Source organism: Perognathus longimembris, chromosome 9 (assembly GCF_023159225.1).
Source record: "Perognathus longimembris pacificus isolate PPM17 chromosome 9, ASM2315922v1, whole genome shotgun sequence".
NCBI lineage: Eukaryota > Metazoa > Chordata > Mammalia > Rodentia > Heteromyidae > Perognathus > Perognathus longimembris.
Genome location: NC_063169.1, coordinates 62,499,250 through 62,511,693, shown reverse-complemented (window position 1 = coordinate 62,511,693; position 12,444 = coordinate 62,499,250). Strand labels below are relative to the sequence as shown.

At 40.0% G+C, this 12,444-nt stretch overlaps 1 protein-coding gene across 2 annotated transcripts in view; it reads right to left on the bottom strand.

Annotated features, from left to right (window-relative positions):
• Pcmt1 (protein-L-isoaspartate (D-aspartate) O-methyltransferase) overlaps positions 1-12,444 on the bottom strand; it is a 37,427-nt gene that overhangs the window by 23,978 nt on the left and 1,005 nt on the right. The gene's annotated exons all lie outside the window — the stretch shown is intronic.

The following is a 12,444-nucleotide window of genomic DNA, read 5'->3' as shown; positions in this document are numbered from 1 at the left end:
CATTTGCAGTGCAGAGTTTACTCAAGGATTTGAGAAACTCTGGACAAGGAAAACAGTTAAGGAGATAAAGGATAAGTTATTGGCTTAGTTAGGTACTATGGATCATACAAGTGAAGGTACTCAGCAATCAGACACATGGGTATAAGAGGTCAGGACACAGATCTAAGTTAGAAATACAGGTTTCTATCTATACAAACGGCAATTGAAATAATGCAAGTAAATTTAAAGTATCCAGGGAAGAATACATAGAGAAAAAAAAAATAAAGCAAGAAAACAAGTGATGTGCCAAACAATCAAAGCCTTCAAAGTTATAATGGGAGGATAAAGACCTGGCAAGTACATTGTTAGAGAGTCAAGAGAAGTGCACTTTCAAAGAAGGAAAGTAAGGTAAATAATGATACTATTTGGCTCCCCTGCAATTGCTGGTTTGTTTTGTCCTTTTGCTTATTGGGGCTTGAATTCCAGGCCTTGTGCTCTCAGCTTTGTTGCTCAGAGCTGGCACTCCACTACTTGAGCCATGCCTCTAGTCCAGTATTCTACTTGTTAGTTGGAGATGGGGTCTAGCAGACTTTTCTGCCCGGGCTGATTTCAAATTGTAGTTCTTCAGGTCTCAACCTCTTTGACTCACCAGTACTCAACTTACAATTCGTTCTTTAAATAAATGTAACCTAATAGCTTGGGAAGAAAAGTCCTTAAGACTCCATCTCCAATTAGAAAGAATGCCAGACTAGAGGCATGGTTTAAGTGACAGGACACTAGCAGAGTGCAAAAAGACAACTGAGAGTGTGAAGCCCCGAGTTCAAACCTCAGTGTCAGCAGAAAGAAGGAAACCAGATACTTATACACAATGGAATACTACATAGCGATTAGGAATGGTGAAATATTGTTATTCGCAGGGAAATGGTCAGAACTCGAACAAATAATGTTGAGCGAGACAAGCCTAGAACACAGAAAACAAAGGGGCATGATCTCCCTGATATATGACTGTTAACAAAGGGAGACGGAGAGACAGTAGAGACCAAGTCTGTGAATACTATATATGTTCTTGATACATTGTATATTGTATATATGTCTACCTGACCTAGAGAAGGGATAGAAAAACAGGACGTAAGATATCACAAGAAATGTACACACTGCCCTACTATGTAACTGTACCGTTTTTGCACAACACCTTGTAAAAAAATTTGTGTTCAATTAATAAACAAATAAAAAAATACAAAAAAAAAGATGGAAACCAGATAAGGAGAGTATGCACTATAGGATAATAATTTATTTAAAAAAAAATTCTAGAAAAGCCAAAAGAATAGTAGGATAGGGTTAGCAATCAAGATGGCAGCAAAAAGAAGAGATTAGCTTTCTACAGCTGAGAGTAAACAAGCTTTTGTAAATGGCAAAAAAAGTAAACATTTTAGACTTTGTGGGCTACATAGTTGCAGTTGCAACTACTCAGCTCTGCTACTGTACCAAAAGAATAGCTTCAAATAATATAAAGCAGGGGCTGGGAATATGGCCTAGTGGTAAAGTGCTTGCCTCATATACATGAAGCCCTGGGTTCAATTCCTCAGCACCACATATATAGAAAAAGCTGAAGTAGTGCTGTGGCTAAAGTGGTAGAGTACTAGCCTTGAGCAAAAAGCAGCCAGGGACAGTGCTCAGGCCCTGACTTCAAGCCCCAGGACTGGCAAAAAAAAAACAACAAAACAAATAATATAAAGCAAAGGGTTTCTATGTCCTAGTAATGAAATAAGATAGCAGGCCAGATCTAACCTGTGAGCTATTTGCTGCTGAGAGTGGTAGTTGCATGCTATTTATGTTTGTCAAACTTTTCAAAATTGCATTTTTCAACTTAGTGAAATTTATGTAAATTTGAAAAGTAGAGCTGTTTGGATTTAAGTTTCTTTTTCACAACTATACTCAGGGCTTCAATCTTGCAAGGTAGGTACTGTACCACTGGGTACATGCTTCCAGCCCCTCCACTGTTTTGTTGTCAGTCAGTCATGGGGCTTGAACTCAGGGCTTTGGCACTGCCCTTGGGCTTTTTTGCTCAAAGCTAGTGCTCTACCACCTGAGCCACAGACCTACTCTCAGTTTTCTGATAGTTAATTGGATATAAGAGTCTCATGGACTTTTGTACCTGGGCTGACATCAAACAATGATCCTCAGACCTCAGCCTCCTGAGTAGCTAGGATTACAGGCATGAGCCACAGGGTCCTATCATCTCACAAACCTTTATGCCTGGGCTAGCCTTCATTGAAGACCCCCTAACCTCTGCTTCCCCAAAATCTAGGATTATAGGCTTGAGTCATCACACATAGCTCCTAAATCTGATTTTTTTTTTAAATTCTAAGACAAAGATCTTTTTCCCAGGCAAGGTGTCTTTCAAATGTCAAAGATACAGTGCATATTTTCCTTATCTGGTTTCCTTCCTTCTGCTGAAACTGGGGTTTGAACTCAGGGTTTCACACTCTCAGTTGGCTTTTTGGCACTTTGCTAGTGTCAAAAATATTTTGAATGTGCAAGAATTCAGAGAATACTGCAAACACAAGTCTTGAGGAACCATCTGGAGGGCAGACTTTAATGTAAACAAGAGATGAGCAGGACACAGAAGCTAAGAACACAGATCCAATTGTACAGCAAATAGTAAAATAAGAACAGGAAAATTGACAGAATAGTACGAGTAGAAAGAACACAACTTGAAACAACAGGAAGAGGAAAAAGGGCAGAATGTAGAATGAGATCAGTAACAGAGAGGTAATAAGAGGAACCAAAGGTTAGTATTGTAATATGGACAGACCAGATAGTAAAAGTTGAACTAGGGACACAATAAAAGGTAAAATATAAACCTCTCAAATACCCCCCCCCAAAAAAAGATTTAAAATAGTCACAGACTGGCAAAGACAAACTTACATGCTCTTTCCATTTTAAAATATTATTTTGGATAAATTAACCCAAACAGAAAATAGTATCTACACATGGAAACTTTGACTATTTAAACAGTTATGAAAACTAAACAGTGAAAGCATTTTTGAAGTTTAACAACAGAGACACAATAATAATCTTCACTGAAGTTTTTTACCCTGAGCCAGACAGACATAGTCTTAAATTGTCTCTAACCAGCCTAGAAAATAGGCACTATTATGTTACTTTACAGATTACAAAGCTGAAGTTAAGCACTAGTGGATTAAGTAGTTTAAGATCACAGAATAAAGGATAGAGACACTTGAACTGAGATATCTCACTCTTGATCATTTTACTACTGCTACTAACATTTCCAAATAGACCACTGAACTCTATTAATTCGTTTCCCAAAATAATTTTTTGAGTGGTTCATTTGCCCTGACACCAATTCAAATTCCACAGGGGTGATTCATACCCTCTCAAGGCCACAAGAGGCCTTAGAAGCCATCAAGTCATAACTTCTTCATAAACTGGTACCACGTGTTCCACCGGAAGAGTTGCCACTATGATTCATGATAGCACCAAAAACAGTCCCTCATATTCAGACCCTGAAGATTATCAGAGAATGTCTCTGTGTTGAAATGAAATAAATCTCCCTTAAAAATCTATTCGCCTGGTACTTAAATGCTGCTCAAAAAAAATGGTGACTTTTCCATCCAGCCCATCTTTGTTTGTTTTTTTCCCACATCTGAAAGTGACCACCTGAGTCTTAACTTTTTGTCAGGTTAAGCAATGTAACCCAATACTTCCCATTATGTCCACTAGTTTTTAAAACTATCATAGTCACTTTATTAACTTTTCTCTGTAGAGATACTTAAAGGTAACTTCACATTTGCTTTGAGCAAATGTTCTTTCCCATTGCAAAAACTAATAAACGAAAGAGATTTTTATCAAATTCCTCATGTAAATTTCTGCCTCCTTTCTTACATATATAGAAATATGTGGAAGTCACTAAAAACATTAAAGCATTCCTAATGGCATGCCACCAATCATTGATTAAAAAGCCGGGTCTGAAAAAGCCGGATGCCAGTGGTGCACACCTGTAATCCTGGCAGGAAAAGTTCATGACAGTCTTTATCTCTAATAAACTACCCAAAAGCCAGAAGGAGAGGTAGAGTACTAGCTATTTTTTTTTTTTTTTGGTGGGGGGAGCTCAGGGGCAGCACATGGCCTTGAGTTCAAGATCCAGGACCAGTACATTCACGTATACACACACACAAAGTGGAGTGTGGGGGCAGTGGTTCACACCTGTAATCCTAGCTACATTTATGGAGGAGACATCAGGAGGACCAAGGTTCGAGGCTTTCCCAGGCAAAAAAGTAGTGATACACCATGTCAACCAATGAAAAACTGGATGTAGGTGGCATGCACCTGTCATCCCATCTAGAGGGGAAGTATAAATAGGTTCATAGTCCAAGATGGCATGGGGAAAAAGCAAGACCTTATTTGAAAAATATAAAGAACACTAAGGCTGAAGGGGGTAGGAAATATGAGGCTCAAGTGGTAGAGTGCCTGCCCAGCCAGGGAAAGCCTAAGTTCAAACTCCAATATTGCTTAGCTTTTTTCTAGTTACCAGGACTTAAACTCAGAAGTCTTATGCTTGCTTGCTTAAGCTTGATTGCTTGGCTGGCACTCTAGCCTCCAGTCTAGCTTTATACTGGTCAACTAGAGATGAAGTTTTACAGACTTTTCATCCTGAACTGGCTGGCAACCTCAACCACCCAGTTTTCAGCATCCTCGGTAGGTAGAATTACAGTCTTAAGCCACCAGAGTCTGGCTCTGAATAAAATTTTTATTAGGTTACTGAGGGTTCCAAAATGTTTGCTCAAGATCCTACATTTTGAAAGATATCTACACCAAATTACATTTGTTAAGTTACTAAATGATCTCCCTATTTTTGGTCATCTATGTCAGTGCCCTGAAATAGTTCCATAAAATGGCAAAGTAACTTTATGTTTTACTTTGTATGTATAGCTTAACTAGAAGTAAATATGCAATTACCATTAGGCTTTCTGAAATAGTGAACAGCTTGAGAACCACCCATACTCAATCTGTTTCCAGCCTTAGACTCAGGGACCCTAAAATAATTATAACAATGGCTAATGTTGGTCCAAATGAGAAGCTAGTAGGACTCCAAAAGGTAAATGTAACAGAATCTACACTATGAGCCAAGTAATAAAAAACAACTTGAGAAATTAAGAGTCATGTTACAAAGATCCATGTTTCCCTTCCCAAGGAAAAGAAAATACTATTCGAGTCACTTTAAAAAAAAGGTACCAGAGTTTGAATTCAGGATCCCAGGCTGCCCTGGCTTGGCTAACTTGGCTGGTGCTCTACCACTTGAGCCACACTTTCACCTCTGACTTTTTATTTTTTAGCTGGTTATTTTGAAGATGGAGTTTCTCAGACTTTCCTGCCCAAGCTGGCTTTGAACTGTGGATTCTTCACATCTAAGCTCCCTGAGAAGCCAGAATTATAGGTGTGAGCCAAGGGCACCTGGCTAAGAGTCATGATTTACATATGAAGAAAACTGAAGTGTGGGGCTGGGAATGTGGCTTAGTAGTAGAGCGCTTGCCTAGTATGCATGAAGCCCTGGGTTTGATTCCTCAAGTACCTCATAAACAGAAAAAGCCAGAAGTGTTGCAGTGGCTCAAATGCTAGCCTTGAGCAAAAGAAGCTCAGGGACATTGCTCAGGCCCTGAGTTCAAGCACCAGGACTGGCAAAGAGAGAGAGAGAGAGAGAGAGAAGAAAACTGAAATGTGGCATGATTTTAAGCAAATGGTAAGTGTTTTTTGTTTTGTTTTTTGCCAGTCCTGGGGCTTGGACTCAGGGCCAGAGCACTGTCCCTGCCTTCTTTTTCCTCAAGGCTAGCACTCTGCCACTTGAGTCACAGCACTACTTCTGACCTTTTCTATATATGTGGTGCTGAGGAATCGAACCCAGAGCTTCATGTATACAAGGCAAGCACTCTTGCCACTAGGCCATATTCCCAGCCCCACATGTTTTTCTTTTCTTTTTTTTTTTTTAAGGAAAACATTTTGCTTCAATAGGAGAGGAATCGGTGATATCTGACACAAAGAATAGCTGATAGTATACTATCTGCAAACTACTGACACAATCATAAATATTAATAGTTACTGATGTTCAACTTTTAAAATTAACAGCATGTGATTAATTTACAGGTCAGAATAAAAATAGAAACATTATCAATGTTCATAGAGGAATTACTAATAAACTGAGGGTGAGATGAGAGTTCATGAATATCCTTTAAGAACTGGAGGAGTCAAAAAGTAGTGTCAATTTATAAACTGTGGACCAAGAAATCAAAGTTCAAGTATGCAAGGTAAAAATACAAAGGTAGAGCTGGCAGTGTATCTAAGTGGTGGATCATCTTCCTTGCACGCTAGAGGGCCTAAGTGCCAGCTGCAGCAGCACAAAGCAGTTACACAAAGGTAACCACAAAGCAGATGCCAAAAGTTAGAACTACAGGCAGAAAACGTTTGTAGTGTACACTTCCATTTTGACAGCTAGCACCTGATGTTTAAATTAATAAAATATGAAACAACAATTCAGGCATGTGATTTAGAGATATAAATATAACCCTAGAAGAACCAGAAAGTTAAAAGTGAATACATCTCAGCAATAGGAAGAGTGGAAACTTTTTAATTTATTATAAGTCCTTTAGCCCAGCCACTGGGGGCTCATGCCTGTAATCCTAGCTATTCAGGAGGCTGAGACATGAGGATCATAGTTAGAAGCCCAGGCAGGAAATCTGTAAGACTTTTATCCCCAATTAACCACTAGAAAACCGGAGATGGTGCTGTAGCTCAAGTGGTACAGTGCTAGCCTTGAGGAAAAGATCTCAGGGACAGTGCCTAGGATCCAAGTTCAAGCGCCATGACTGACAAAAACCCCCATGACTGACAAAAACAAGTATTGCTACCTTTAACTGCACACACACACACACACACACACACACACCCTGACTGAAAGAATTTTAATTTCTCTTCTCCCATTTCATAATGAGTATAGTATACATACATCTTGCTATATGATATGCATATACTATGCAAGTTCTCTCTATACTACATATATATGTAGCAGAAACTTCTTTTCTTTCAGTGTGGACTTTTAATTGAGTATAAGCTAGGCATGGTAGCACAAACCTGTCATCCTAGCACTCAGGAGGTTGAAGTAGGAGGACCATAGTAGTTTTAGGCCAGCTTGGGCTACATAGGAAGTGCTGCCTCAAAACAGAAGGGGGAGGCAGAGAATGTGGCTTAGTGGTAGAGTGCTTGCCTAGCATGCATGAAGCCCTGGGTTCAATTCCTCAGCACCAGATACACAGAAAAAGCCGGAAGCAACACTGTGGCTCAAGAGGTAGAGTGCTAACCTTGAGCAAAAAGAAGGCAGGGACAGTGTTCAGGCCCTGAGTCCTAAGCCCCAGGACTGGCAAAAAAAAAAAGACAGAGAGAGAGAGAGAGAGGCACATTCTTAAGCCTCCCTACAATTATGTGTAGGCCTGTAATTAACTTCTTGCCAATAGAACATACACAGAAATTATATATCCAACTTCTAGATCATGTTCCAGTAAGAAACGGCTATCTTCCTCTTTCTTGTTTTCCTTCTACTGGCTGGAATGTGGAAATGAGGAAAGTAAACTATCTTTAACCTTGCTGACAAGAGGTTGCTGACAAGAGAAATAACTCAGAGCAACAAGAGAAGAGGAACCTATGTCTTCAATGCCACAGAAACCTTATATTAGCTTTAACCTACCACAATGTCCCTGAGTCCTTTTTGCTCAAGGCTAACACTCTACCACTTTGGGCCATAGCGCTACTCCCAGTTTCTCTGGTGGCTAATTGGAGATAAGAGGCTCCTGCACTTTCCTGCCCGGGCTAGATCTGAACCATGATCCTCAGATCTCAGCCCCCTGTGTAGCTAGGATTACAGGCATGAGCCACCAGTACCCTGTTCTAAGACATTTTTATTTTGGTCATTGTTAGAGCAGCCAAACATCTACCCAAATGCACAAAACATAAGGAACAAGGATCAGTCCGTACGAGTGGAAGCAGAATCTAGGAGGTTGCCTAAGCCACTAAAAAAACCTGAACTGAACCAGCACCAGTTGGCTGTGGCCTGTAATCCTAGCTACTCAGGAGGCGGAGACCTAGAGGTTCATGGTTTGAAGCCAGCGTAAGCCATCTCCAGTTAACCAGAATAAAAGCCAGACTGGAGGCATGGCTCAAGTGGTAGAAGACCAGTCATGACTGAAAAAGCCAAGCAAGAGAGTGCAAGGCCTGGAGTTCAAGCTCTGATACTAGCTCATGTGCCTATGCATGCATAGACATAGACACACACATAGACACACACACACACACACACACACACACACACACACACACACACACTAAAAGTCAGAGGTGCTTACATTTACTTTAGCATGCATCAAGAAGCCCAAGCAGAAAACTGATACAACAGAAAACAGTGCCCAAGGGAAATCAAATCAGTATAATGGGCAGAATGGATCTAAGAGGGAAAAAACTGTGGCAATGTACCAGACACCAGCTGCAATCATTCCAAGTGTGAACAAAAAAACACTGTCTAGGATGGTGCTATATAGTTGGGAACGTAAATGTTCCTCCAAAGGCCTGTGTGTTAAAGAATTGATCCCTACCGTGGAGTACTGTGAAGTGGTAAAAACTTTTAAGAGGTCAAGCCTAGTGGGAAGTCTTAGTTTTTTGGGGCTACCTTTTCCTAAAGAAAGCTCTGCCCTGTTACCTTGCCACAGGTCCAAAGCAACAGTCAAACACAGACTGAAATGCAAACAAAACAAAACAGTACAAAATCTCTTCTCTTTGTAAGTTGGTTTTCTCAGATATTGAATATAGTAATCGAAAATTGGGATCCTAGACTCTACCTAAACCTAAGAAACTTTTAGAATTGGTTTATGAGAAGAATCTGGAAACATTTAGAGAAGCTAGAAAAAGTCTGAAGTGTTGCAGGTACCGTTTAAAGGGTAATTCTGGTGGGAACTCAAAGTAGCAAGCTGCTAAAAATGCAGACAGTAAGTGCTATATTGACAAAGTTTCAGATAGATTATACTGGAAACTAGCCAAAGGCCACCCTTTCTTAACCTGTGGCAAAGAATCGAACTGTGCTTAAAGGTAATAGACAAATTTATCAAGTGGAGGAAATTCCCTAAGAAAAAAAGCATTCAGGCTGTGGAATGAACTTTACTGGCTGCATTTAGTATAATTCATAACAAGTCTAATTTATATTAAGTGGGAGCAAAAAGGAACAGAGCAGAAATATTTGAAAAACTTGTAGTCTGGCCATCAAAGAAACATACATAAGTAGTATAGCCAAGGAGCTTGCAGTTGCTGAGACGAGTACCACATTAAAAAGAAGCCAAGTGCTATGTGCCGGACAATAGGGGACCTGGTAGGCTTCTCAGGAATCAGTTAACCCCACTCATCACAGGCTGACATGTAGACAGGGAAGACTTTATAAGACTTTCTAAGGCAGAGCCCAGAGGAAAGGTCAAGGGACCAACACTGGCCCATAACTGCTTCAGAAGTCATACTATATGTAGCTACTAGGGCTCTGAGAGATTGCCACCGCTGTGATTCCAGTGGGCACAGGTATTGATAGTTCTGCGTGTGGCAGACCTTGTTATTATCCATCTGACATAGGTCTCACAGACATAGCAGAATACAAGTTATGGAATTTTGATGGCTTCCACTGAAATTTCAAAAGAAAGCCTGGGAAGCTGGGCAATGTGTGACAGGGCAAGAGATCTTTAGGCCTGGGGGTCATGCCCGGTAATGAGATTTTTGAGACTCTGGTCTCCTTCCACTTCATGGCCATAGGTGAGGAGTTCTGTCTTGTCATGTACTTCTGCTCTTATGTGCTCCTTTATTGTGGAGCCAACCCATTTTGGTCTAAAACCACCAAAACTAGCCCAAAATAAGCTGTCTGAGCCAAGAATACATGGCCAACATAATGAGGCCTTGTCTGAAAGAAGAAAATATGGCACTTAAATATCATTTGATTGGCTGGGCACCAGTGGCTCATACCTGTAATCCTAGCTACTAAGGATGCAAAGATCTGAGGATTGCACAGCAAAGTCCACAAGATTCTTCTCTCCAATAAACTACCAAAAAAGCCAGAAATGGAGCTGTGACTCCAATGGTAGAGGGACTAGCCTTGAGCAAAAAGCACCTCAGGGACAATACCCTAGCCCTGAGTTCAAGCCCTAGAACCTGCACATAAAAAATAAGAAGCAATCAAACAAAAAATTTATTAGTTGACTTGATATCAAATCCTACAAACATTATGTATGCAAAATTATAAGGAAAGGAAATATAAGTAGAAATAACTGGTGCCTAAGGGCAGTGGATTTTTTTTTTTTTTGACAAATGAGAGAATTGTTAGAAGTGGCAAACACAGCATTTAAAAATCTATCAGCTAAGAGTTAACCTAAACTAGGTATAATGGTACATACCTACAATCCCACTGAGACAGAAGGATTATGAATTAGAGGCCAAATGGGCCTATATAGTAAGATCCTGTCTATTTTTTTTTTTTTTGGCCAGTCCTGGAGCTTGAACGCAGGGCCTGAGCACTGTCTCTGGCTTCTTTTTGCTCAAGGCTAGCACTCTGCCACTTGAGCCACTTCTGGTCTTTTCATATATGCAGTGCTGAGGAATGGAACCCAGGGCTTCATGTATACCAGGCCAAGCACTCTTGCCACTAGGCCATATTCCCAGCCCCAAGACCCAGTCTAAAACAAACAAAACAGTGTTAACATTCCACAAAACCTCTGGTTTAGATAAGCCTGCTCTAAAAAAAACAACAAACAAAACAAACATCAAATATTCCTACTACCATCCTCTTCCTAAGTTTCACCACAGCCTGGAGTTACTGCAATGAAAGAGGGGTAAAAGCAAACAAACATGGCACAAAACCCTGCTCTGGGGGTGAGCACTTAGGGGAAGAACAGACAGGGGAAAAATAAGGAAAGGAGTTTTTTTTTTCAAATTGTGTGCCAATTTTTTACATGGGTAGTTTTGTGTTGTTTTATTTTGTTTATTTTTGAGACCTCTCATATGTAGCCAAAGCTGACCTGGAGCTTATGATCATCTTGCCTCAGTCCCAGTGCTGAAATTACAGTTATGCACCACCACACAGGGCTCAAACATTACTTTTATGATAAACTAATAAATAAAAAATAAATCTATTCTCTAGAAGTACCTCAGTAAGTTTAAAGTTGCACACATGTTACCTAAGAGTCCACACAACTTAGTACTCTAATTTCCTCTTCCCAATCATGAAACAGTATAAAACAGTAATTGCAACACCAACATCCACAGAGTCCATATTAATCATCCATATTAACTTTTCTGGCAGAAAAACAACCATAGAAATTTCAGGTAAGAATAGCAATACATTAAATTGAAAACCACCAGGAAAAGATCCAGTCTTGGCTTACCACAAATTTGGCCCCAAAGGGAGCAACTTTAAGAGCCTGATAGGTTACAAATTTTTGCCACTGCCAAGTGTCTACTGTGATAACCTACTGGTGGAAAAGTACTTAGTCACAATTCATGTATAGGATGTTGTGTACTATATATAGTGGCAGGAATTTAGATCATGTTAAGAAATTTCATTAAAATATCTACAACATATTGAGTTTATATGCAATCCAAAAGAATTTAAGTCCTATTTCCTGCTCACTCCATAAACCTCTTCCAACCAGATATCCTTCCATAAAGTGAATGTTGGTAAAACACACTTCATTGTTCTTACTAAGACATCATTTGTTGTATCAATTAAAGGCACAATTTCCACTTTTTAATATGTTTATTTAAAAAAAAAGGTCCATTGATGAATACCAAGTGCCAAATGGCTATTTGGCTGTTAAAATCTGTCAACCTAGACTTGAGCTTATAGTGGACACTTAGCCACGGCGAAAAAAGAAATGGAGTATTATTTGCGACGATTCAATTTTTTTTAATGGTCTCAGGCCTCAAGGAGATTACAAATAAGAGTTAAGAGATAAGACAAACACCTGAAAAGCTGAAACACAGTGGGCAATTTTTAAAACATCACCTGGCGGGATTTTATTATTTGAGTAGTTAGTGGCAAAGAGCTATACACTGAGAGCGAGAAGAGAAGAGAAGAGAAGAGAAGAGAAGAGAAGAGAAGAGAAGAGAAGAGAAGAGAAGAGAAGAGAAGAGAAGAATTATTATGGACTTTGCTCCTTCTGGAGTCCCAACCTGACAGTGATACTACATTTCAATTTCAAGAAGAAAGTGACACAGCACTCGTCTCCCCAGAAGAAGGACCACAACTTTGGAGAATGATACAAATACACCTCCAAGCCAGGCTTTTAAAGCCGACGGTAGCCCGGAAAAAGTCAGACCATTCCACACACACCATCGCTGGCCGGACCCGGGCCCTCTCAAGGCCCCCGAGGTACC